General features: G+C 29.2%; 1 protein-coding gene across 5 annotated transcripts in view; it reads right to left on the reverse strand.

The window, feature by feature from the left end:
* The window catches only part of LOC129960197 (uncharacterized), a 329,310-nt gene that overhangs the window by 211,921 nt on the left and 90,918 nt on the right, over nt 1-26,471 (reverse strand). The window contains exon 1 of one of the 5 annotated variants that reach the window (XM_056073426.1): nt 19,109-19,179. The exons of 3 other annotated variants lie outside the window; for them this stretch is intronic. The gene's annotated coding sequence lies outside the window, so the exon portion shown is untranslated. Of the gene's footprint in view, nt 1-16,713; nt 16,772-19,108; nt 19,180-26,471 lie in introns of those variants that run through there. One more of the 5 variants, XM_056073425.1, reaches the window with a different exon arrangement.

The raw sequence follows: 26,471 nt of genomic DNA on the forward strand, positions 1-26,471 counted from the left end.
AATATTTTTATATATAAAATGTATTATTTTTTTTTATCTCGCGACCTTAAATGGGAAATGAAATCTCAACAATGAAATAATATATATTTCATATTCGTTTTTACATTATCGTTTTCCGAAGAATATAAAGAGAAGGTATTTATTTCACTGTCAAAATATTGGAAGTCGAGATTTTGAAGAATTGTTTCAAATCCACGTTTTAGATATCCCTGAATCCAAAAATCACCTTTTTGGAATTTTGTCTGTACGTAAACACAATTAATCAAAAATGCTTTGAGCTGGATGAATGAAAATTGGTATATAGTCCTTGCACCAGAGTCATAGATTTCGACCAAATTTTGAACGAAATTCACTCAGAGGATGTCCGTCTTCTCGAATATAAGCAACTAGAACGATAATTACGAAATAAAGAGAGCCAGATAGATAAAATTTAGTACACAGATTTAACATCTAAAGTGTAGATATATATCAAATTCAGATCCTCATTAATCAAGGACTTTCCGTCTATTTTTACTTTTGCATGCATATAAAAACGATAGTTAAAAAATGTAATAAGTGAGGCGAATGAAATTTGGTTCACAATTTTAGCATCTAAAGTGTACCGTGTCAAATTCTGAATCATATTTTTCAGAGGGTTGATCATCTGTCAGTTTGTATTTTCACAAATGTATAAACCGGATAACTCAAGAATGCAATGACTCAAATATATTCAATTTGTTATGTTATTTTATGACTACAATTTGTTAATATATGTCAAATTTTGGTTTCAGTAGGTCGGAAAAAAATTGTCGAAAATGCATATTTAGTTTTCTGATATTTATATAATAATCACATCCCAGCGATTAATTGCCAAAAAATGCCAAAGATAGCAGGCTAATAAGCTCTTTCGTAACCACTGTCGCCTGGCATGCGGTTAATAATATACAAGAACATTAATTAGAGAGTGTTGGAAGAAGTTTCAGGGTGATCACACCTGCTGGTTTGAAATATTGCATGCTGTAGTTCAAAAAAATACATATAAAAAAGAATGTTCTAGAATAATTTTTTTTAACTATGTTAGTTTCAAGTTATATTAAAATTAAGTAATCTGAACATAAAATCATGACCTAGGCAAATAATATTGAAAAAGAAAAAGATGCATTTTCGGAATAAAAACATAAAATACATTTGAATGTTTGAAAATATTAACTATAAAAACTTCACAAAAATATATTTCTTGTCACTTTTTTTTTTCGTTGTGCTTTATGTTCTGTATCATGGCTTATTACTTTTATTAATTCGAAATATCCATTATATTTCCGAGGGAAAGGATAAAACGAAGATCACGTATTTTAAGGAGGTACTTAAAATTTCCTTGTTTATTTTTAGTAAAAAAATAAAGTACTGAAACAACGTTCCATTTCTCTTGCTCGTAATGTGGTCCAGACTCTGAAATAGGCTATAATCCGAAAATTCAATTTCAAAGAGACATTTTCCAAGACAGCCGCTTGTTACAATTCCTATAGATCGCTTTCAAGCACTTTTGACCTAAAGAAGAAAGAAAATTTATGTATATGCTTTCTGATAATTATACTGAAACAGGAATCTGAATATCGTTTAAAGCAGCGCGGAGATGTCTTTAAGGAATATATACAAGAATATCACTTGTGTGTGTCGAGTACAGGTGTTAATTCACTTTGAGTAAAAAAGAACATTACCGAATCAGTTAGCAGTAAGCTTCTCTACTCTTCGCAGATGAATCCTGATTTACCATGGAGAATAATTCAGTTCGTATGCTGTTACGGACAGAACAAGACACTAGACATCATCTTCCTATAAATGTTGAAAGACACAGTTACAGAAAGAGTGGAATTATGATACGGCGTGGAATCTTCTAGGTGGCCACAGTGGCATTAATGTGCTCCAGGGTTGGAGCTCAGACTCGTAAAATATAGAGACGAGATCCTCGATCAGACCATATGATGGCGGAATTGATATTAATATATGACAACGCTCGACTTCACTGAATTAGGTTTGTTAAGGAATATCTTGAGAATCAAAGTTTAGTGCGAATCTACTATTCATCTCTATCTCCGAACCTTTATCCGATAGACTATTTTTGGAACTACTTCCAAATATAAAAGACTACGTCAAGTATTACTTTGAAGTCGCTAAATCAGCTTAAACAAGCGTTACTTCATGAATGGTTTTTGCCTTATGCATTAGTATTCGATAACTTAATTGAATGTGTATATATTAAATGCCACGCATTGCAGCTAGATGAAAGCACATTACTAATTACAATTTCATTCGATAACTTAATTGAATGTGTATATATTAAATGCCACGCATTGCAGCTAGATGAAAGCACATTACTAATTACAATTTCATTCGATAACTTAATTGAATGTGTATATATTAAATGCCACGCATTGCAGCTAGATGAAAGCACATTACTAATTACAATTTCATTCGATAACTTAATTGAATGTGTATATATTAAATGCCACGCATTGCAGCTAGATGAAAGCACATTACTAATTACAATTTCATTCGATAACTTAATTGAATGTGTATATATTAAATGCCACGCATTGCAGCTAGATGAAAGCACATTACTAATTACAATTTCATTCGATAACTTAATTGAATGTGTATATATTAAATGCCACGCATTGCAGCTAGATGAAAGCACATTACTAATTACAATTTCATTTACCATTTTTCTTTAACAGTGGACTTTCGAGGAAAAAAAAATGTAATAATTTAACTATAATTAATGGTTGGCGTTGAAACTTGGTAAAATGTAATAATTTACTGCTTAATATACAGTTGTTCTAGCTTTTATACTTATTTGTTGACAAATTCGATGCGGGATGTACCTTAACTTTTGACGACCGGAGTAATTAAAAAACAAATTAGAAGGTAGAGTAAATAATTAATGATAACAAAAACAAAAAGTAATTTTAATATGCACTCATTCATGAAATTTTAATAAAAAGTTTAAAAATAAGATGATTTCATGAATCACTTTAGCTTTCTAATATCATAGAATCTCATAAATGGCTGCCAGTTTTTTGCGTCCCCAAGTTTCATGAACGTGAATGACAATTTTTACCATGTGTTTTCTCTCTTATCATGACATGTCAACATGATCAGACGGAAAGCATGAAAAGTTACAATAATACATCTCAGGCTAGAATAAGTAATTCGTTGTCAAAATTAATTCGCTCCCTTCTTTTATCCATGGTAGTTTAACAAGAAGCCAAGACCCTTCCCCTTAAGAGAATTAAAGAAATCGTGTAAATATATTTAACATATACTGCATCAGGTATAAATAATACATTAGAACCGACCGCAGTCAATTCGCTACAGTGACAAATATTAAAAGATTAATTTTGGAATCTTTTGTGTTGCAATAGAGAAAATTTGACGTTATTTTGAAAACTTTTATTTGAATCAATTTTTTTTTTATTCAAATAAATATTATAAAAGTTACTTAGGGTAATCTCAAACATTGCAACTACATTTTTAAATTAAAGAACATGTACTCATATTTTATAAAAATCATATATCATCAATTTTCCACTTCCAAAAAATGTGCAATCAAAAACGAAACTAATCATTTGTTAATATCTCAAGTTATATATGGTACGTAATTTTTAAAAAATATATATATTTAGCCCACACTGAAAATAAATTACTGAGTTTAAGTCGTTCTCTTATAAATAAACAGAAACGGGGAAAAAATTCCCAAATCCATTGTTTTAATATTACATTACAAGTAGTGTTAATACACTGCAAATTGTGGTGCAGTATATACCGTAAAACAAAAATAGTAATTCAAGGATTGAAAAATATATTGAAGTGCGTTTTTTTTCAATTATTATTGATAAATTTGAGTATCTCAGCAATAAGCATTTAGCAAACAAAATAAATTTTTAAAAAATTATGATTTAGAAAATTCGAATTTATGTCTTTTTCTCGGATCTATAAAGAAAATCAACGTTTTTGCCCAGCTGAAATTTTTATAAATACGCAATGGTTTCTAAAGTACAACATAACTTTCGATAAATTTTTATAATAATAAAAAATATATATTTCGATAACGTAGAAAAAAAATCACACGCCATTAAAACGGGAAATTTAAAGTATTAACTAGCTAGTGTATTAATTAGCAATGAGTGGCATAAATAAATTAAAGCCAATCTATAAAGTCATAGTAACAATATTATTATAAAAGAAATTTACCATCCGTTTTAATAATATTGATAAAAGAATAACTCACACTTCAGACAAATTTTAACTTCCGAATTGAATTCCGAAGTATTCGCAAATAACCGGAAGGCAGCAATCTTTGTCATTAAAGGTTTTTATTTCGGCATTCCGCTCCACTGCAAACCAGACATTCTCACCGTTAACGAATAGAATCCACAAACAAAACCGTAAAGCGAAAGGTCACAATAAAGAAGGGAGTTGTCTCAACAATCGCGGAGGTGGGCACATCTAAGCATTTCAACAAAAATCATCGAGCTTTTAAAGAAAATCCATAGCAATTTAAAGGCGAGCTTTCCCAGTCTAGGGTCGAGTTCAGATCGGAAGCAAGAACTTGGCCCTCCGTAAATAACTCTACCGTGATAGAGGGGTGGACCTCAACGTCAGGACTAAAGGGGGTGGGTGATGCTCTTGGGACCATTAGGGTCATCCACGAATATTGTAAGAAATGATTTTGCCGTGCGAGATCTTTTAATCTTCATCTCATGATCGGCCTGTACGAACATCCCACCCACTTCGGTTGCATTATACGGTAATGGTTGCATCACTTTTGCGTTTGTGCCGGGCATTTCACGCTGCGTCAATTACCTCTGACTAATGAGATTTTTTTAATCATACTCATTAAATTAACAGTCTCATGTAGGGCCATTTTTGGCGACCCTTTTTATCTTCCGGAGGTGCTCAAGCTCACACCTCGAAAAGGCTCAGGAGATCAAAGGGTACAAATAACAATACGTTGATTCATTATGCCCTTTAATAAGCCGTAACATATGAGAAAAATAGTACATTAGTCGTTAAATTTAGGGGTACGCAAAATATAATGTTATTTTAATGGAACGAGAAATATCTTAATTTTCACTCCTTGTAGAATCTATTACTTGTGTAAAAAGTTCTGTACGAGGCAAAATTTTTAAACTCGGCAGTAGCTTTTGTTTAAATTCTTGAGAAGTGAAAATGAACATGAGATATCTTTGACAGGCAACGAAACATTTCGAGGGAAAAAAAATACAATGCGGAGTGCGCTAAGTAATTTTATATTTCTTCAATATAAATATTTTATTTTTCCTCTCGGCTCTTTCTGATCATGACATACAGATTACTATATGTAATTTCTCGAACTGGCCCTGCTGGTTTCTACGCAGAGTTTGTCAAAAAGAGCCGTATTAAGCCCTCCGAGGAGGCTTCAGACAAAGCAAGTCTCGGATGGGTCATCTTTTTCTCTCTTTTATTTCTTACATCAGACATTTTTATGGATTTTTTTCTCTCTATAATAGGAGTGTTATGTAGCAAATTCTAATAAATTGACAAAGTACTTAAATTAGTGTCGGGCCGCGGTGGCCTGATGGTAAGGTCTCGGCTTCGAATCAAAGGGCTTCACGTTCGAGACTCGATTCAACTGAAGAACCATTGTATAAGCACGTCTGGTGCACGTTAAATACGTCCTCCCGCTGGTGTGTTGGGAAGTTTGGAGAGGGGACTACCAGCTCAGGTGTCGCCCTCGTTATCTGACCGCGAATCAAAATTAATATGTTCGTCCCAAAACAGTCCTACAGTTGCTTTAAAACGGAACGTTTATATAACTAAACTAGACAAACTAAATTAAGATCCCTTTCGAGAGATTTGATTTCAACATTTTGCCTATATTCATGCAAGATCCAATTCAATCCAAAGCAATTTTAAAAGAAACAGAAAAAAAAAATTAAATGACATCTAATTATAAAATTAGGAATGTTTGAACTTATAAATCAAGATATTTTTTTAAACAGTCGTTAAGCAACATTATCTAAAACTTGTAAAAGATAATTGATTAGGAATATTAGAAAAATATTATACATTTCAATGATATGCGATTTTAATTTGAATCATTTCGAATGCAAAGCCCTTGTAAATTAAATGAAAGCATAAAATTAACATACTCAGAAATAACTGCAAATAATATATCGAAACTTTTGGGGCCCTTAGACAATTGCTTAATTAGTCTATTTAATCCTTCTGATTTGAGAAACTTAGCTAAAGAGAGCCCCAAGATTGATTAAAGGTTCAGATCGAACAAGGAGACTAATTATTTAAACTTAAATAAATTGTTACAGGCTTTTCAAAATAATTTGGGAAGAAAATTCTATTTTTCATTTTAATATGATAGATGAAAAAAACTTTTCGAAAACGAATTTTAAGAATTTATTATTCGGAAGGAAAATAAAACAATTAAAAAATGCGGATGTTTAAGATATTATAATAAATAAAATTGAACAAGGTAATTTCAGGAACTTTATAAAAACAAATATCAAGTTTGACAGAACCTTTTATTTTTTAGAAGGGGTGGTAGTTTTCTCCCTCTTTGTCAAAGAAACGGGCAAACAATTTCTGAAATAAGGTTTAAATCAAAAGGGAAAAAAATTAAAATTTTTTCAAAAGGAAGAATATTTTTTGAAGTCTCATTTACGAAAGGGAAACTTCAAAAATTTTAATTCAATCAAAAATATAAAACAATATAAGGAATTATCGATATTATTGATTTTTTTAAAAACAAAATCTCATTAACACATTGAGCTTCAAAATTTTACAACAGATTGTGATCATATTTTCAAAAAGAGAAATATATTTTATATATGCCTCTTCCAATACGGTAAGCAAATTCTAATTTAAAAAAAAAACTGTGAAAAATAACTGAAAAGCATTAACGATATATATAGTTATAAATACATTGAGTACATAATTAAGTACATTACATCAACTATAGCAGTTGAAATCTTTAAACCATTATTTCTCTCTTTGCTAACCTCACACAGCATTTTATATATGTATTTTTTTTCAATAAATAAATGCAAGGAAAATATTTACAAAATTAATTTCCATTTAATTTTTATACACTTTTATTTAGCTTCTTTTATATTTGTAACGATACAATTTTGCAATTATCTTTTTTTCTCTTATTTCTTGATGTAATAGAATATGAAATTCTGAACAGCTGCAAGTTCCAGATAACAAAACAAAACTTTGATATTTTCAAAATTTTAGCGTTCGCCTAGTTTTAATCAAATTTTAATTTCATATAAGATGAGACATATGGGTGTGAACTTGAGAAAAAAATTACTACAACTATTCATACTATTTACAATAATGAATTGTGAAATATAATATAAATTTCAGAAGTAAAAAATAATTTTAACAATAATAAGGAAATCAAAACCATATTTTAGAAGTGTGAGGATCTGAAAATATTACAATAAAGAAATTAATCTATGATGAAAACCATAAGAAAATTCATAAACAATCATTAAAATTTAAAAATATATGATAAATATGATTAACATTTTAATGTAATTATAGTATTTTTTTCAGCATCATGGTATTACGATATACATATTTTCATCATATACCATGAAATATGATATAGCATACTTTTGATTTTAAAAAAAATTATTTTCTACTTACCGGTATGCTAATAAGAGTGTTTTTAAAAATTTATAACTATTTAATATACATATTATCTTTAATGGATATTTTTTTTACGAAAAAAGCACTCTTTTTTAATTTAAAAATGCAGGAAGAAAATTATTATGTTTATAAATTATAAAATTATCCAAAATTGAAAAGATGCAAAAATAATAATTATGCCAATATGTAACACTGTCCTGGGTGAATAACCTCAGAGACAAGAACATGAAAAAAAATTCATTTGAAAATAACCGAAAAACATCTTTCTCACTTCATTAAATGTCGTCGAAATTAGCAAAAATAAAAAAAAATAAAAAATAAAAAATACGCAATTATATTCAAATTTAACTACGACCCCTTAACGATAAAACCCCATCTTATAATCATGCTTTCTAATAACAAATCATAAATCAATATAGTAGCTAAATGGAGTTCAATTTACAAGAGCAATTTATCAAGGGAAATGAATTATAACCTCTCCGATAATCATTACCTATCCTTATAAGTTCAAGCAGCTTGGAATGACACGACAGTATCCAAAAGAGTTATGGGTTGGCCACATCACATGCCATAGTTATCGAGAATGTATAAATATATATCCTCTCGAAGCGAGATAATGACGAAAGTTATTTTTCTGTCAACAACTGACAACACTGCAGGACAAGCGCACTAAGTCTTTTTAAAGGTGGCATTCAATCGGAACAACTACAAGCTCTCAGGCATATCGAAACGGCACTTGATTCGAATCAGTATTCTCACCAACTCTCGTGGACAGAGAAAACAAAACCTCCGGCCTGTCACTAGCTGTTGTTGCAATGAGAATGTACGATTGTAAATAGAGCCGACAAAGATTAATAGTGAAATCTGTTGCCCACTTGCTGAACATTTCTATTGACGACAGTATTTTAGCACAGTGGATACGAGATTTTTAAAAATATTAAATAATGTCCAAAATTAAACGGCATCGTTTTGATTTTTTTGAATGTAAAAAATCGAAAAATAAGAATTTTCCTCATCGATATATATGTGGAATTTTTTTCCAAAAATGTCGCATATTTATTCCGCTTTTCCAAAAATATTCTCCAATTGCTTCAGTTTTCATTTTTTAAAAATTGTTAACATAAAAAAAATTTAAAAAAAGCAATGAATCCTGATCCTGCTTTGAATGAACAATGAAAATGAAATAATGAAAAATTCGGATCCTGTTTTAGTTGGTATGCTGGTGGGAATATACTACTGATATAAGAATCAACAAATATTACAAATGAATTCTGCTTGCTGAAAATTGAAGTACACAACAGCGGGTTAATAAAGTAGACGATAGGGTGTTTTTTTTATTTATTTAAATATAGTAAAACACCGCAGGTCAGCGATACAAATATGAAACTACTTTAAGAAGACAGTGAACTATTACGACACTTTCAGGAATTATTCAGTTCGAGTTATGAAGTTTTTTATGCATATGTATTAAAATATAAATACATCAAATTTCTTAAAAGAACAATTTAAAACGAAATATATTATTTTTTTTAATTTAAAAAATATGTAATTTTTAAAAATTTCAAAATAATCCACGTGACTTAATTTTTAATTTTTTCTATCATTTTTTTTTCTTATTCCCAATGTAAATTTATTTGGAAATAAACTACATATGATTTTGTCATTCCAATTAATATGCTATTTTTTTAGAAATATTTTTATGCACATTTACTGAATTTCCATAGGAATTATGTTTTTCTGAACTAAAACTGACTTTTAACTAACTAAAAAAACTAGAAACAAAGTGCATACATACCCTATTTTCTTTTAATTTTTCACCAAAATCTTTATTATCAATTTCATTTAATTTCTTAAAAATTAAGATATCTGGAGCATTTCAAAAATATTTAATGCTAATTACAATATCATTTTCAGAAAAGTCATTAAGATGTATTTTTTTCCACTTAACCCATCAAATATTTATTTTATTAAACAATAGATTTTATAACACTATTTTAGTTTATATAAACATGTATTTTGGTGATGAAACTATAAAAATAAAATTGCACGTTTTCGTCCATTTTTGCTAATTTTTTGTCCAACTTCATGGCCTTATACTTTGCGATTTAAAGTTGGCGATAAAAATTTTAAAGCAAGAAAAATAAACGATAGTCGCAGAAGAGACAAATATCTCGAATACTGGTACAGCATATATATCAAAGAAATAATATTTTTAACTACTAGTCAATATAAAATTAAGAAATCAGTCCGAATCAGACGAACGCATTTAAAGAAACAAAATTCCAAACATCGGAAATAAGATAAAAAGAAAAAAAGGAGCTCTGGCTGTAAGAGCATCGTTCAGCTGCTAGGTTGCCCAAGTGGCTTTCACTGTGGGAAACATTTGCAGAGAGATTTTCTTTTCCACTTGATGATGTTTTCGAAAGAAGTTTTTACAAGCGGGATGAATTACTAATCCCAGCGATGTTTTATTTCGGATTACGTTGTTATCTTTTCTGATCAGATATATGAATATCTTCCAAAACGAGCGATAATTTGAAACGATATATTTACTTTCTCCTCTTAAAACAATAAGAGTATTGATCAGTTGCGCGGCACTTATAAGCAATTCGAATATATGCTTAACATATAATGGAATTCATTCATGTGAAGTTAAAAAACACATAGAAAGCGTAATAGCGCATATAATTTAACAAGCATCTATAAATTGCCGTATGTTAGATATATCGCGTCTTTTGCTTTGGCAAGAAGAATGGATTTCAAAATCGAATATATGTTTAACATATAATGGAGTTCATACATGTGAAGGGGCGATTGCAATACTTAGTATATTTCGTATGTGAGAAATTAAGAAATCATCCGAATTAATACAAATATAATTTATCCTTAATAAATTAAAAGAGATAAGCAATCTTACGAATATTTTATATCTCAAAGCATTAATCCCACACTATAATGTGGATTTTCATCCCATTTTATTGAATAAGCCTGCAGATTCATTTTTTCAAACTCATTTTTTTTAACACTTTATGATAAGTGATTATGATATTTCTCAATGAAATGGAGATGTAATGGAAATGGAACGTAATGGAGTCAATTTTATATGTCCATCTTGAATCAGAAATATTTAAAACTTGATTTTAACAGTTCAGAAGTTAACTTTATTTTATGGTTACTTGAAAATATTTAAAAAAAAATATGTAAACATGTATAATTTATATTATTCAATTATACTGAGGAAAATGAAATAAAAAATAATCTTCTGGACTTTCTATATAGTTTAAAAATTCTCTATTGCATGCAAAATATGCATAGTTCAAAATAATTTGCCCTACACGGATTTCAAACTAAAAAATACAGTGAGCCGTAAAATTTTGTAAAGATATAGCAGAGATGATTTCAGATGGTATTTGGTCTATTGATCAAAACAATTTTTACCGGCAACTTTCAACCGTTCCACCGGCAAGAGGAGTTACGTTTCTTTTTCTAGAATTTCGGAGCTCCCTTAACAAGAATAATTATTAAGCCAATTATTTGAAGAAGCAAAATACCGAAAAACACATACCAAAATGAAGCCAATTAATGCTAAAGTAATACATATAAACTGCACCATATTATTTAATGAGCGTCCTGTTGCAATTTTATACTCGTTTATATGCTGCTTGCAATATTTCATTATATTACATTGACAAGTGTCACGAGGTAACGGCCACATTTATTTGCATCATTTTAATTGAATCGGACATGTTTGTTTAAATTGGTACAAAGAGTAGAAAATCGACTTCCCCGGCTAATCTGAACAATTTGGCAATTTTGTAAAGCAAAAGTTAAGGATTTAAGATAAATTTTGGCCTTTTTTAAAAATACGCATATTAATATAGATGTATTCGAATAATCCGAGTCATTTGACTACCTTAGTTAAGACGATCTAACACACAGTTTGCTTATATACAAAAGTACATTGCTTCATCTTTATTCAAATTCAGTTTTATTATAATTTAAACAAAAACTTTTTCATATCGACGAATTTATTTCAATATAGTATCAATTTCAAATCGTTCCGCATGATTAATTTGGCTGCCAAATAAAGATTTCACATCATATTTTAACCAACTGCATTACGTGGCTCTCTGAGGTCAACGCAAACTGCTACTGTCCAGAACGCATTCATCTTTGCACTTTGGCCAGACAGCAGCCAGTTGGATCGTGACTCAGACCATGCGGGAAATCCATTCCTTGCTTAATATAATTGCTACCGATGTTTTTGTTATTTATATAATCTGATACAATGCTCTTCGCTAACGGAAGAATAGAATCGTTGGTAGCATTAGTTTTCCTACATCACAAATAAGAAAAAAAAGTGTAATGGTTACCGAATCAGAAATGATGCATCAAGTTTTGAAATTTTTTCTCTGTTTTATCTAACACGGTTGACTGTGAATTTACTAACTAATGTTTTTAGGTGATATCTAACAGTTCGGAAAAAGAAACAGTTTAAGTAGTTAATTTTTACCCTTTTTATAATTGAAAAATAAGTTTATATTTTTGTGTGAGCTTGGTTCATCGCTTTCTACAGTGACAAATGAATTCGACCGTTTAAAAAGAAAAATAAGTTTCTCCTTGGTTTGTTAGATTAAATACTTTGATTTAAATTACGAAAAAGCTGCTGGAGATGGGTTGTATACTTTAAATAAGAATAAAACTACCGCATTACACACGCGTTTTCGTCTCAGCTGATCTATTGTACACCTTGAATTGAAATAAAAAATCTCATCTATTGAGGATTTTTTTCTCGATATCTAGTACTACTCAACAAAAATAAGGGAAAAAAATTAATGACTTTTGTACCCAGTACATACGGTAAAATAATAATTCTTCTAAACTCAAAATAAATACCAACAATTATCAAAAAAATATGATAATTCAGGCGATTTTGCAAATGAAAAAAGGGTTTTATATGCAATATAAAGTCAAACAACAAAACCGTAAATTCGTTTCAATATCCTAAACTGCGGAATGTAAAGGATTTTCCCAAAAAAAACTAAGTGACTTATCATTATGTGCAAGAAGCACTAAAGCACTGATGCAATCGAAAAATATATCCCAAAGCACCGAATTTAACAAACTTAATTGTTTATCCATTTACGCATTTTCAACAATGTGTTAATAAAAGAAAAACTTACCCTCAAATGAAAGCATTAAAAACGAAAAACATAGCTTAGTCAATAATCAAAATTTTTCAATACCTTTGTCCAGTGGCTATTTACTATAGAAAAAAAGCTTGCTATTTTATTTTTCAGCCCACTTAATGTTAGCAGTCGTGTGACGAAGTATTCTGGCATGTCCAAAAGAAAATCGACATGGTGGACATAAAGGGTATATACACAGGCTCGGAGCATCTGACCTTGACGCATATACACGATATATCCAGATTACAGGTTGAAAGCATTCATTTTGCATGATGGATTCTTTGGCGGTTGTCCCCAAGCGACAATTTAACTTTTCCCTGGGACGACGTGACTTCTAATTTACCCGTTAATCATGCTCCGTTTGCTATATTGAGGAATGATTAGGGCCCAAGAATTCAATATACTCGACTTACCATCACGCGCTCTTAGTATTTCCACAACAAAGTATTGTAATTGTGGAAACTTACTTCATTAGATCAAACATCTTAATATAATCATATATTTTAATTTATTTCAAACATTAAGAATAATGCCATACAACTCATTAAAAATAAGGAAACTTAATCTTGGACTATTAAATTTATTAGGCATAACTAAAATTATATGGATAAATTACATAATTTTAAGTTTGATAAATATGAAAAATGATTTAACAAAGAGGTTTAAATAGTTTAATAGAAGATATTTTATCGAATTGGCCCGGTATAACGAAGTACAGCCTATCTGTTATGCCCTGTTCTTTACAATTAGATAATTTTTAAAAATTTTCAAATGAAAAGAGGGATATTTTTTTAATTGAAATGTGGCAAATAAATATTCAAATAATTTTAAACCATAAATAAATCATTTCATAACTTTGCACTTCTGATTTTTTCTTTATATATTAAAAATAATGCCATAGTCATAAATTTCATTTTTTTTTCACACAAAAGAAATCGTTAATAAGAAACAAAAAAGAATCGTGGTCTGTTCTGCAAAATTTTCTGGTTCAAGCAGAATCGGGTTCTACTTAATAGGAACAGAATGGGAAAGATACAAACATCTTGTATCCCAGGATGTGTTAAGTGTTTTAACAAACCTATTAGGGAAAATCAACTGAATTTAAATGAACAAGTACGTGATTGAGTTTATTTTTAAACACACCTCATGTAAAACAAACTGCAAATTTCTACAGCATTTTTCTTGCAAAACGTGCTAGTTATCTACTTTATTAATAGTCGGGACATTTTCATAATTATTCTCTTAATTTAAAAAAAATGATGGTAACAGTAAACATTTCTTCTTTTTACCATGAAAAAACTTGTGGGTGGATTATTAGTATGCGGGACCCATGGCAGCTCCAGAGACTTTTAACTTTTGTACTCTTATGTTATGCTAATACACAGGCCAAGCAACTCACCATACTTACCTTTATTCTTAATAATTCATTCTAAGCAATAGCGTAACCTATTGAACTACATCAGGCTAATACCTCTGATCGCTTAGCTAAGCAGGGTACTTAAAATTTGAAATAGGGATTAGATTTGCTCCCACACAATTACATAAATAATCTGAGTTTAAGCGAAAAAAATGAATTTATGGCAAAATGTGAGAATAAATTCTGCTTTATCTGAAAACATTGTGGGAAATAAGAATCGAAAACTACAATCCATTTATTTTACTTCAACTGAAATAATAACAGCAGAAGTCTAATTAAAATATTTAGAATTACATTATTAAATGATGATTAAAGACAGAGCAGAGTTTGTATTTCAGGGAATAATTAAATATGTATTAATTTAATTATTTATCAATCTTCTGAACAACATATTTTATTAGTTTGATAGATTAATGTTCCATTTTGATTCTATACAATATAATGTACAATTACTCTATAATTGTATAAAACTAACAAATAAATAACAATAAAATTGCAAAAACTAATAACCAGAATATTATACAATTATAAACATTAAAACTGTATGTTTTGGACGACAATTGCTATTCTGAATAGTAATAAGATGACAGACATTACCAAAGCTGATTTCTCACTCAGATAATTCACGCCACACTTATGAAATATATAAATTTGATAGATGCATTTTAGCAAAATTACTAATGATGAAATCCGAGTGTTTTCAGAAAAAATGGTTCCTCGTGGAAATAGTGAAAACTACATTTTTTTTTAGAATAATGTTAATAAACGATTTACTTATATAACATGTTTTATTAATATGTATAGATATCTCCTTGAAAAAGTAATAAAAATCATTCAAGGTAGACCTAATAGTAATAAAAATCATTCAAAATCCCTCCCCCCTCCAACACATATATACTGTAAAACTTATCTGCATCTTAAGGATTGAGCATTATGATTCAAATAAAAAATAGTCACAGATGAATTATTATTTCATTAAAAGTTATTGAGACTTTATCATATAAACACAGACAATGCCAATTTCTATTATCCACTAAAAGAAATTCTTCGTAGCATTGGGAATATCAGAATGAGAAAATTAATTTTTTATGCACCAAATTTATACGGTATCTTAACCCGTTCAATTCTCAATACATTATTTTTGTTATCATTTATTTATATCGAAAAAATTTGTTATTCGTTGAGTTATTTGTTTAATTAGGTTGATAGATATTTTTTAAAGTTGTTTTGTTACGAATAATTCAGCATTATTTTTGGTATGTACGTGTGCTTTGCTCTAAGAGAATTACCAAAAAAAATCTAAATATTTTTTCATGCTTTCTTTTACACAAAGATCATGAATTTCCTATATATTCCGAGTTTTAAAAAATTATTATTTTGTATTAATATATGATAAAATGTTTAATATATAGTTTAAAAATGAGTTTCAAAACAAGAATCAAATATATAATTATAATTTAGTCAAATACATAATACATTTATAAAAGGATAAGTAATCATTTATAATTTAAACAATCAAATTATTTACAATTAGTCGCATTTTACATTTATGTAATTAGCAAGCATGAGATTTTTAATTTAAAATTATTCAAACAAAAACCTAGGAATCTTCTACAACACACACACATATTATATAAACGATTCGGAAAAGAAAGTACATACAGAGAAAAGTAGTTAAAGTTCCTTTTAATTCTACAGAAACTTTACGATGCCATTTAATAGAAAGATCTTCAAAACATCTTAGATCAGTTTATATATTACAAATTGAAAAAAATTGAAACTTATATACCTTAACTTTTTACAATGTTTTAAAATAAATTTGATGCTGTTTGTATAGTTAGAAATGCTACTTCAATCCTAATTAATAAATTTCTGCGTTTCTAAAATTTGAATTCAAATTAACATCTACTTTTTTACTTACTCTTCATATTTCACTTCTTATAAGAATGCTATAAAGGGAATAATAAAATGATTTTAAAACTTAATTTTCGTAACAAAGGTTAATTACAAAAAAATAAACATGCGATTATTTTAACGTAAACAATAATTAACATTACCTTCTGTTTCAAGCATATTATACACTCTTTATACCTTGTAATTATACCTTGTAATAATATATTATCAAAGGAAAAGCAAAAAGTTCTTAACCAATTAAAATCTGACTTTTGCTATAAACTTTACATACAGAAAATAAAGAAAGGCTGCTATTTCATGGCTACATCATGCATTGTAGAGTTTTAAAAAATAAGCATTTATTTTGTTTTCTTTATGCCGAAATAAATGCATTTATTTCGGCATGAAGAAAACAAAATAAATACTTAAAATACTTGGCCATTAAAACTGATTATAAATATTATATATATAACTGTTAAAAAATTAAAAATAGTCTAGAAAATTAAAAATTTCTCTACACACCAGAAATTACAAGACTGCTGATAAGACATTCTGCATAGTCAAGATCGAGCGAATTGATTATGATCACTGTAGAGCTTCGAACTCCCACTATCGTAAACAATTCAATCGTTTTGATCCTAATGCCTCAATAGATATGCTAATTCATACCCTCAACATCTTGTTTTTTCCTGAAAAACCGATTTTTCCCCTCGGAGGAAACCTCTGATGAATGTCATGCGTTATTCAACAGTAATTTCGCGTAAGTTTGTGTTCCACGCATACAAATTCTGTGTGTCAAAGCGTGATCAAACTTAAAACTTAGGTGCAATTAGAATTTTACACGCAAAAGGTGGTCTTGAGTTTTAGGGGTTCAGTCCCGATTTTGGGGTTCATGTCATTCATTAAATATTAGTAAAGCGTCTGCAAAATGCCCTGCATCTTCAATGTATATAAAGAAAATGAAATTAAAATTATATTCAACACTAAGCTAAATAGTTATTTTCAACTTTATCCCATGAGTTTTTATCCTTAAGGTAGAAATGACTGTAAAAATCTCTGTGAATTTTCGATAAAAACTATTTCGAAATGGCATCAATAGGATTTTGAATTTTCTAAACTTTGAAACAAGTCATAAATGTTAAAAATTATTCCACTGCTTTTTCATTTATCATTACTTCGGAATATTTGGTACAGAAAACGATAATATTTTAATACTATATGGTACATAACAATAAATGTTATGAATACAAATAATTAGTTAAATATAATGAATAATCATTGTTTAGGTTCATACCCGACTTCCAAAATGAATCGAGCTAAATTTGCAGATTCTTCTTCTGTCATTCAATTGCAACCTTGTTATTATAAGTACTATACTCTTTTTTTTCACCGTATGAAATTGATTTTCTATTCCTTTTTTTAAAATCATTTCTAAAGGTTTTCAACTCCATAAAAGAATGAAACTGCATCTTTGTGTTATATTAAAACATAAATGAAGAAGAAATGCACACTTATGTCAACAATCTTATATTAATTATTCAGATGCATTGCTGTAAAGATTACTCGGTTTTCAATCACAAATCAAAACTTTGATTTCATGTATATTAAGCATGGGTTCAATCTTTTCCCTCTCGGGTTTCATTCCCGCAAAGGTCAAATTTTCACAACCATATTATTCGTTATATAAAAATAACTTCAATATTACATCTCATTAAATTTGTAAACAGGAAACAAACAAAACTAAAACCGGTTTTTTTTTCTTTCGAAATTGCAATCTCCATTCTGGTATTAGAACCACTAGAAAGGTTTTCGACAGGATGAAGTACCCAAACTGCTATAAATAATAACAAATTCTTCAGATTGACTTCGATTGCATTTTGAGCCAAATAAAATTTCTAAAACAGAAATTTTAGATTTTTCTATTTAAAAATAAATGCTTTAGGTAGAATATGTAATACATTTCTGAATGTAAAATATAACAGTATTTATTTTTAGAGTAATAGGAAAAGAGTTTCGATATTTGAATCTATACTGGCAAACAGAAGTACTGTTATATGATATAACGAGGTTATATTTTCTTGGAGAATTCTTAAGCTACAAAACTAAATCCAAATGGTTCATGCGAAAACTAGTGAGAAAAATATTATCTTTATGTAAATATTCCATAACAGGTAAAATTAAATATTTATTTCTCGCCAGAAAAGAAAAATGTTATCACAGAAATATTAAACAAGCGTGTCTAATTGAACCCACTTTTCTTCTGATTCTCGTTTTTAACAGAAGCTACAAATCCTAATCTCATCATCTTTTCTGTAAAGTTAAGACAGAAGCTCAAGATAGGAAGGTCATTTGAGTACAAAAGAGAGGTCAATTTTGTAGATAATTGCTCATTAACTGTGCACCAATGAAAGTAGCACAAAAAGCTGGATCGTTTACCTTTTCGAAACTTGAAGCACGATACAAGCCCTTAAACCAACAGATAGCTTATGGATGAGCTGAGCTACCTTTGTTGTGATAAGTGATTACAGTAATTTGTTCACGGGCATTTTAACGCAAAAGCTGTGAATAGAAGCTGGCTGTAAATTAATTGGTTTGGATTGAAAGATGCGTCAGTGATGATTTTTTGAAAAGCAATTTTGGAGAGTCTTCGTTCGGCGTCGAGGGAGACCTGACCTTATCGATCGAAGCAAGCTTGGCTACATAACTGCCCATCGATGCTGTATTCGTGCCTAAAGCAGCTCTATTATCATCGAGCGTGCCTTGAGCTTCTGATCTCTGAACCCCCACACAACGTGCCTCTACTCGAAACTCCAACAAATCGACGTGACGCTGGCATCTGATAACAAAGATGGACGCTGCTGTGCATCAATCGCTGAAATAAAAGAAAAAAAAAATATCTATATATTATTTCTTTTACCAAATACTCAATACAGGGCTCCTTGGCGAATAACCTTTAGGATTTCGCCCGAGGCACCATAGCGGCAGCTTCGTGTTTAAATAACTCGGGTGATTACGTGACCAAAAGGTTGACACGCAATACATTTGCAACTAGAGGAATGCTTGTCTAGCTTCTATTTGACTGTGGGTCTCCATATTTATTACAACAACGAACAGATCGGCGCGAATTAAGCTCACTCTTTGCAAGAAGCCATTATTCTTCATTAAATGCTGGGGTTAAATAACAGATGTCATTATGCAATGAACTTTGATCAAATCAATACGAACGCCTTTCATATTTATGGGGAAGATATTTTAATTCGAGCATTGCGAAAACCTGTGAGGTCAGAAGACAGGAAAGACTCGCTACAATTACGTTTCAGAACGGAACAGACTTTGTTTGCAATAACTCAAAGTATAACTATTTATTTTGACCTTTGTCATTGACCTTCGAAGATGTGCTTCCGCTCTGAGAAGCTTATCGAACCATTTATGTCAAGAATATTTAGCTTTTGAAGAGTGTTCATCAAGTTCTCGCAAGTCTATAAATATGCATTAGGCTGCGGTCTTCTTTTTCTTTTATAAATCTACTACTGTTTATCTTAACATTATTACTGCGGGATAAGGTCGATTCAAAAGCATTCCATCTTCCAATTCAAAAATGCCAGTTTTTATATTTTATTTCGAGCACTAACTCAGAATATTCTTTCATTCATGCTATTAAAAAAATTATTGAATGATAATGTATTAAAAACAATAAATTTTTCTTTATAAAATTTTTTTTAATACATAATTCTTGAGAGGGATTTTCAAAAAAGTTTTTTCTCCTCCAGCTAATAAAATCATAATCTTCTATACTTATAATAAAGCTCAATGTGTGTGTGTGTGTGTGTGTGTGTGTTGGCGCTCTACAGGCCAGACCGTTTGACATACAGCTACCAAATTTGGTACATGTATACCTTGGAGGTTGGGAATGTGCACCTGGGGTTTCTTTTTTCGAATTTTTAATTAGAATTTTAATTATTAATTAAAAACTAACTTTCCCGCCAAAAAATCTTCTATTTTCCCCTCCGCCAGCTTTTCCGCCAAAAAAATCTTCCATTATCCCCAGCGCCAAACGAGAAAGGCTTCAGTTTTTTTTTTTCTCCCAACAGTAATGAGGCTAGGGTTAAAATTTTTCGGCGGATTATTTCAATCGGTTCTGTTTATTTTCTTAATGTTTGATGCATTTAAAATTAAACATTGTTAATGAATCAATCTTTCAGATTCATTCTGAAGTACTTTTGAATTAAAATAAAACAGAATAAAGGAAATTAAAAATTTCTAATCCGCATAGCGTTACCCCAACTGGCGTAGAAAAAATTACGTATTTGCGTTACGTAACCGGCGAAGAAAATTCACGCATGCGCATTCTGTTCTGATTGTTGCCATGACAACGTTATCAATGGATGATTTAAATTATTTTTGGGTTAGTTGCATGCTTTTGTAAGTAAATTGTATTTATGTTAGTTATATATTTTTTGTATATGCTTATAGTTTTAAGTACATCGTTTTTTAAGTAGTTTTTTTAAAACCTGTTTTCAACCGTTTATTTTAAACGATTCGTTTTATTTTCTTAGTGTTTGATGCATTTAAATTTAAACATTGTTAATGAATCGATCTGCTCATAATGAATCTAAGAAAATTTTGTTGACCAACTCTTGAGATATTACATAAATTTAAAAAGATATTCTTTAGTGCCCATAAAGTTTAAACGCTGAGTGACTCTATTTTCAGTAATCAGATTATAAAAAAATGCTTTGTTTCAGTAAAAAATATTATTATATTAATTGAAGATGAATCATTTCCACTTTAATTTAAAGCATAAATTCTAAGGGTGCTAACAGAAAATGAGAGAGATACATATTACGTTATGACTGAAGGCCTTTATAATATTATGAATGAATTATATGATAATCAAAATTTGAAGTTTTAAAATATTTTGATGAAGAAGCTATTAAAGTAGAAATTGCATAAAATATTTAATTATTAACATTTTAACGAACATTAAGATTGGCGAACCGGCTGGTCGCCAAAGGCGGCTAGTTACTAATAAGACTTAATTATTTATATTCTTAATTTTTGGCTGTATGTATCTGTGCCAAAATTTAGAAAATATTTTATGGTTGTTTTCAATCCTATAAATTAAAACAAAATCGAAGAAATCAAAATTGCAATATTTTTATAAATTTAACATTAATATGAATCAAGTGTTATTTATTTTGCCAAAACAATATCTGAAATGAAAATCAGCCTAAAGTGCAGTTTGTACTTTGTACTTGAATGCATTCACTTACGTTCATTATCAAACCTTTTCCTCAACGGGGAGTCTATTTACCTACATAAATAATCAATAAATAGACGGAATTTAAAAAATGCTTTAAGGAATATTAAGAAAAAATCACAGAAGTAAAAAAAAAAAGAAATCTATACGATTTTGATGAATCAAATGTAATTCACGAAACAGGGTACTTGTTTAAATAACAAGAAAACTGTAAAGCATACTTGAATAAATATAATAATTAAGTGAACGCTAAAATAATTTTATAAAAATATTTTTGAAGTGCATAATTTAATTGTCATCAAATAAGCATATACTGAATATACATACAATATTCAATTTCGTTTTTCCTTCGAATTACAATAATTATTGGCATAAATTAACGTATCATTTTGAAGCTACACGTCTGCTGTTTTCTGACGATTATCGTAATTTTGGACCTGTGTACAGATGGCAAGGACATGATATTTTTCTGAATTTCCATACAACATTAGAGAGAAGACATTGGCCGTACACAGATTTAATTTGCCCTAGACCCCCCACAGAGGGCAGATTTTCGATGGTAATAAGGTCTTGGACCTCTTCCCCTTAGGTCCTGAATATACCAGGTAAAATCAGAGGAGAATTTAGACATTTTGTGGCTTTAGAAATACACATTGCACTATCGTTTAATAAACTCGTTCATTTAGTTTTGCATTTCAATACATGTTTGAATTCATCAGAATGTGAACTACTTGTTTTAGGTTAATTTTTGATTTTAATTACTTTGTGAAAATGCATGAACATATTTATTTTATTAGTCGATTTCGGCGGCCAGCCGATTTGCCGGGATTGATGGTTCCTAAAATTTTCAATTCAATATTTTAGATATTAATTGAAATTCAATATTTTATATATTAATATTACTCCTGCTTTTAATGGCTTCCTTAGTAAAGTATTCTTAAACTTCAATTTTTTTTATAGACATAAAACAAAATTTTTCAATTTTTATTCCATTTTGCTCATCCTGCTATCATCTCAGCAAAAATTTGGACTTTTTTGAAACGGAGGTGATTAAATTTAAATTATTACAAAAAATGTTTATGATGAAACTTTTTAAAAGTGGATATTGTTTTTAAAAAATTCCCCATTGCTTACTCGTCAAGTTAAATCTTAATTGTAATTACAGCAACATTTCAAAACGTTAATTAAAAGCAAACTTTTAACAATAACCTTCTGAAAACGGGGAAATAAGCTAAATGATCATACCTTCGTCAACAATAGAAGAAAATTTCAGGATTAAATACTTGTAGAACAACGAAAACGATTTGATTTTCTTTAGAATAAAATATATTTTTGTAAAATAAACTTAAAAATTAAAAATAATAATAATAATAATTTAAAGCAGATAAAAAAACAATAAAACAAATTGGTTTCAATAAAAGTTTTTTTAACTTTAAGTTGATGCATAAATTATTTTCGTACTGTAATGTTTTCGGTACTTATAGAGGAAAAGACAGATTTTTCTTACTTTTTAAATACTTACATTTCTAATTAAATATTTTTTTAAATTACTCAGAATGCGCATTCCCACCCTTTAAAATACATCAGTGTCAAATTTCGTATGTCTAGGTCTAACGTAGAGTAGCGATTTATCATCATTTAAACCTGTGCGTATCTATTTGGATATCTTATATAATATTATGTAAACATACGTTCAACGTTTTTAAATATTTCAATAATAAAATCAATTGAATGAAGCCTCTAAGAACCTGGTCATATTTGACACTCACAAAATGATAATATTATACAATTTTTTTTAATTCATAAAATCTTTACTTTTTAGAAATTTATTCCAAAAATAAATATTTTAAATAAATTAAGACTGATAACATTTTTTTAATTGACTTGCCTGGTTTAATCAGATATCCGCCACTGGCATCCACGGCTCTTGGAATGTCACGCAAGACAAAGAAAAGCGAAAATCAAGACCATATTAACTTATACTCCCACAATAATTTATATAACAAACGACTTTAAAATAATGATGCTTCTAACATATTTTGTTGTACAATTTCTTCGGTGTATTTTAATAAGAAAAAACATTTAGAATAAAAATATCTAGAGATATTAACAAAAGTTTATCGCCTTCGAACAAGGATTAAAAAAAACTAAGTCCAAATCATATCCACTGTCAAGAGTCATTTAATTTCACTTTCTATTGAAAATTTGATGAGAAAAACGGCATTTACTTCTTTTGAGATTATTGAATCAGATATTATTTATTTCTCTGGGAATTCGGAGGAAATTATAAAAATTTCAGCAATAAAATAAGTCAATTTCGGTTCAAAAAGTAACAAATGCCTACATGTATTGCACAAAATTTTCACAAAGTGCCTAGATCAGTAGTGTAATTAAAGTGGAGTAGGAAGGCCAAGTGCTCTCGACGCCATTACCAAGGGCTTCAGAATTGTGGAATAAATTATTTGTATATTAGAAGAAAAAAATGCTTTTTTTCATAACTCCCCAGAACTAAAATAAATCTTCTTATAATCAAAAATGATTTTTTCTCTCATTTCATTATCTCGATATATCCAGTTACCCCGAAATTTTCCAAATTAAATTCTTTATTTAATTTTCGTACAAAAATATATCTCGTATTGACAATCGATTTATGAACGTTTGAAAATATTTTTTTATTAAAAAATAAAGGCAGATATATCGTCGTTATATAAACATATCATACGAGTAGATCTAATAACGATAAGTGTTTTGAAATAGCTAATATATTGTTCGAAATTGCAAAAAAACAAACTGAATGAGGAATAAATTACATAAACAATAAATCGGGAATAAATTACATAAATAATAAATATGCCAAGTATAGAAATTGTATAAAAAAACCTTCTATTTAAGGAAAGATGGCGAACAGAATAACGAACTATTATGGAATAACCGGAATGAATTTATTTCGTAGTAAATTCGAATCAAAATAACCAAGAAAGAAATCTTGTCTTTTTTTCTTTTTTTCGCCTGTATTATTTGCATTGGGAATGAACTCTCTGCTGGTCTTACAACTGTATTAAATGGATTCAGTTTGAGTTCTTAAACCAATAATCATCTAAGTAAGCACACAATTTGAAATTGAATAACTAATTCATGGAACTCGTCTTCATTCATTGATTCATTTTTTTTTCAGTTACATTATCTCACAGAACTAAAAATTTATAAATTTTATAAAAATTTTAAATATTTTCGAGTACCGAAGCTTGATGCAGATTTTTTAATGCAGTATTCTAATCTAGTAATCTTCGTTAAATTTCAAAGTGATATTTTTAAATTTAAAAAATAATTTAAGTTAATATCGTTATCTTTCAGTATAAAAAGGAAATATTTTAATCAATATTTTATTCATTTTTTTTTTATTTTGAATGATTGCAGGAAAAACCGCTGAGTTATTTTTGTAAATTTAATTCGATAAAAACGTTTCCGAATTTTTGAAATATTTTCTTTAATAACTACGTGTCTCAAAAGTCCTATGTAAGCTTACCCTAGTTGAATCTTCAACTCATTATTAAAATTTAAAAAAATGACTTCATAATAACAATCAAATAAGAACGGCTCTTTCTTTTTCAAAGAGGCGTCATAATGATGTATCAAAAATGTTTTTTAAAAACTTTAAAATTGTTTAAAGTATTTAGAATATTACTTATTCTAAATACTTTATTGAAGAATTTTATTGTTTCTGTGAGCGCTTATTTTAAAAAAAAAATGGTTATCACATAGGAAACTTAAAAGCTGATCGTTGATATCCACATAAATAAATCTTTAACCTAGATTGCTCATAGATGTATATTTGCCTCTGTTGAAATAACTCTGAATAATTTATTGACTAATTAATAAAATATTTTATTACTTTTTGTGACTGAAAGACTTTTTTTATGAAGATAAGATAGGTAAGCTATGTTATATATTTTTAATTAAATTTAATTCAAAATATCCTTTCATTGTTTGTCTTGTATTCCTTGGTCTTATTTTCTTCTATTCACTTGTCCTGGTTGGAAAAAACAAACAGACAATATATAAAGGTTTAAAAATATAGGTACATAAAATATTTTTTCAAATAAACATTGGACAGGAAGATGAAAAAGTCAATAAACTTAGTTTTCTTTTTCTAGAACTTCTAGTAGAGATATTTCCAATTCTTTCAATGATGAACTTAAGCACCCAGAGCAAACGCCGTTGACAGGTGAGCAGCGCAGTGACGGGGAAAAGATCAGGCCAAAAAGAGGCAAGATTTCTCAATGAATAACTTCCAAACAAAAACACAACTAATAAAAAGCGTGAACATCTTCCTTTCTTTCCTTTTAAAAGGTGGAAAATCTCCCTAAGAGGATGGCAGAGAATCGAAGAGTCACGATTATCTGTTGGAGGGTGACAAAGAAGAGCCTGAAGACGTTTTCGTCTCTTTTTGAGTGGCAGATGTTTTTGGCTCAAAATAACTTGCTGACGCGAAAGTCACCGCCAAAGATAAGTTCAGTCAGTCTTTATCATAACTCGAGTCTTGAAGAGAAGGTCTGTGAGAAGTTGCAGACATCAGCCGGAAAGTAACGGAAGCTATTCGACATTAAAATGATGCAAGGACATCTTTAATGTTATCTTTGACTGACAATTTAACATACCCAGGTATTGAAGAAAATTAAACAAAAAATTTGGATAGGCTAGATCTTGAATTTGGTGCACTTTTGAATAATTCTGGAAATATTCGACAGCATTTCTTTGGATTATTTTAACACTTCCGTCTTCAGGCCTGTATATCATAGTTCATCGAATTGCCGCTTACTTATAAACATTACGAAGTAATAATTCGATGCAAAAATAACGCATAATGCATAAAACCTTAACTATTCTATGAATTAAAAATTCAATCAGTAGAACAGCAAATTTCCAAAGCGAAAAGCACTAACTAATTACATAGTGGAGAAAAAACGTTAAGGGATCATAGAAAATAAAAGAACAAAATGATCTTTAATAAGAAATATTT

The sequence above is a fragment of the Argiope bruennichi genome, chromosome X2, assembly GCF_947563725.1.
Source record: "Argiope bruennichi chromosome X2, qqArgBrue1.1, whole genome shotgun sequence".
NCBI classification, from domain to species: domain Eukaryota; kingdom Metazoa; phylum Arthropoda; class Arachnida; order Araneae; family Araneidae; genus Argiope; species Argiope bruennichi.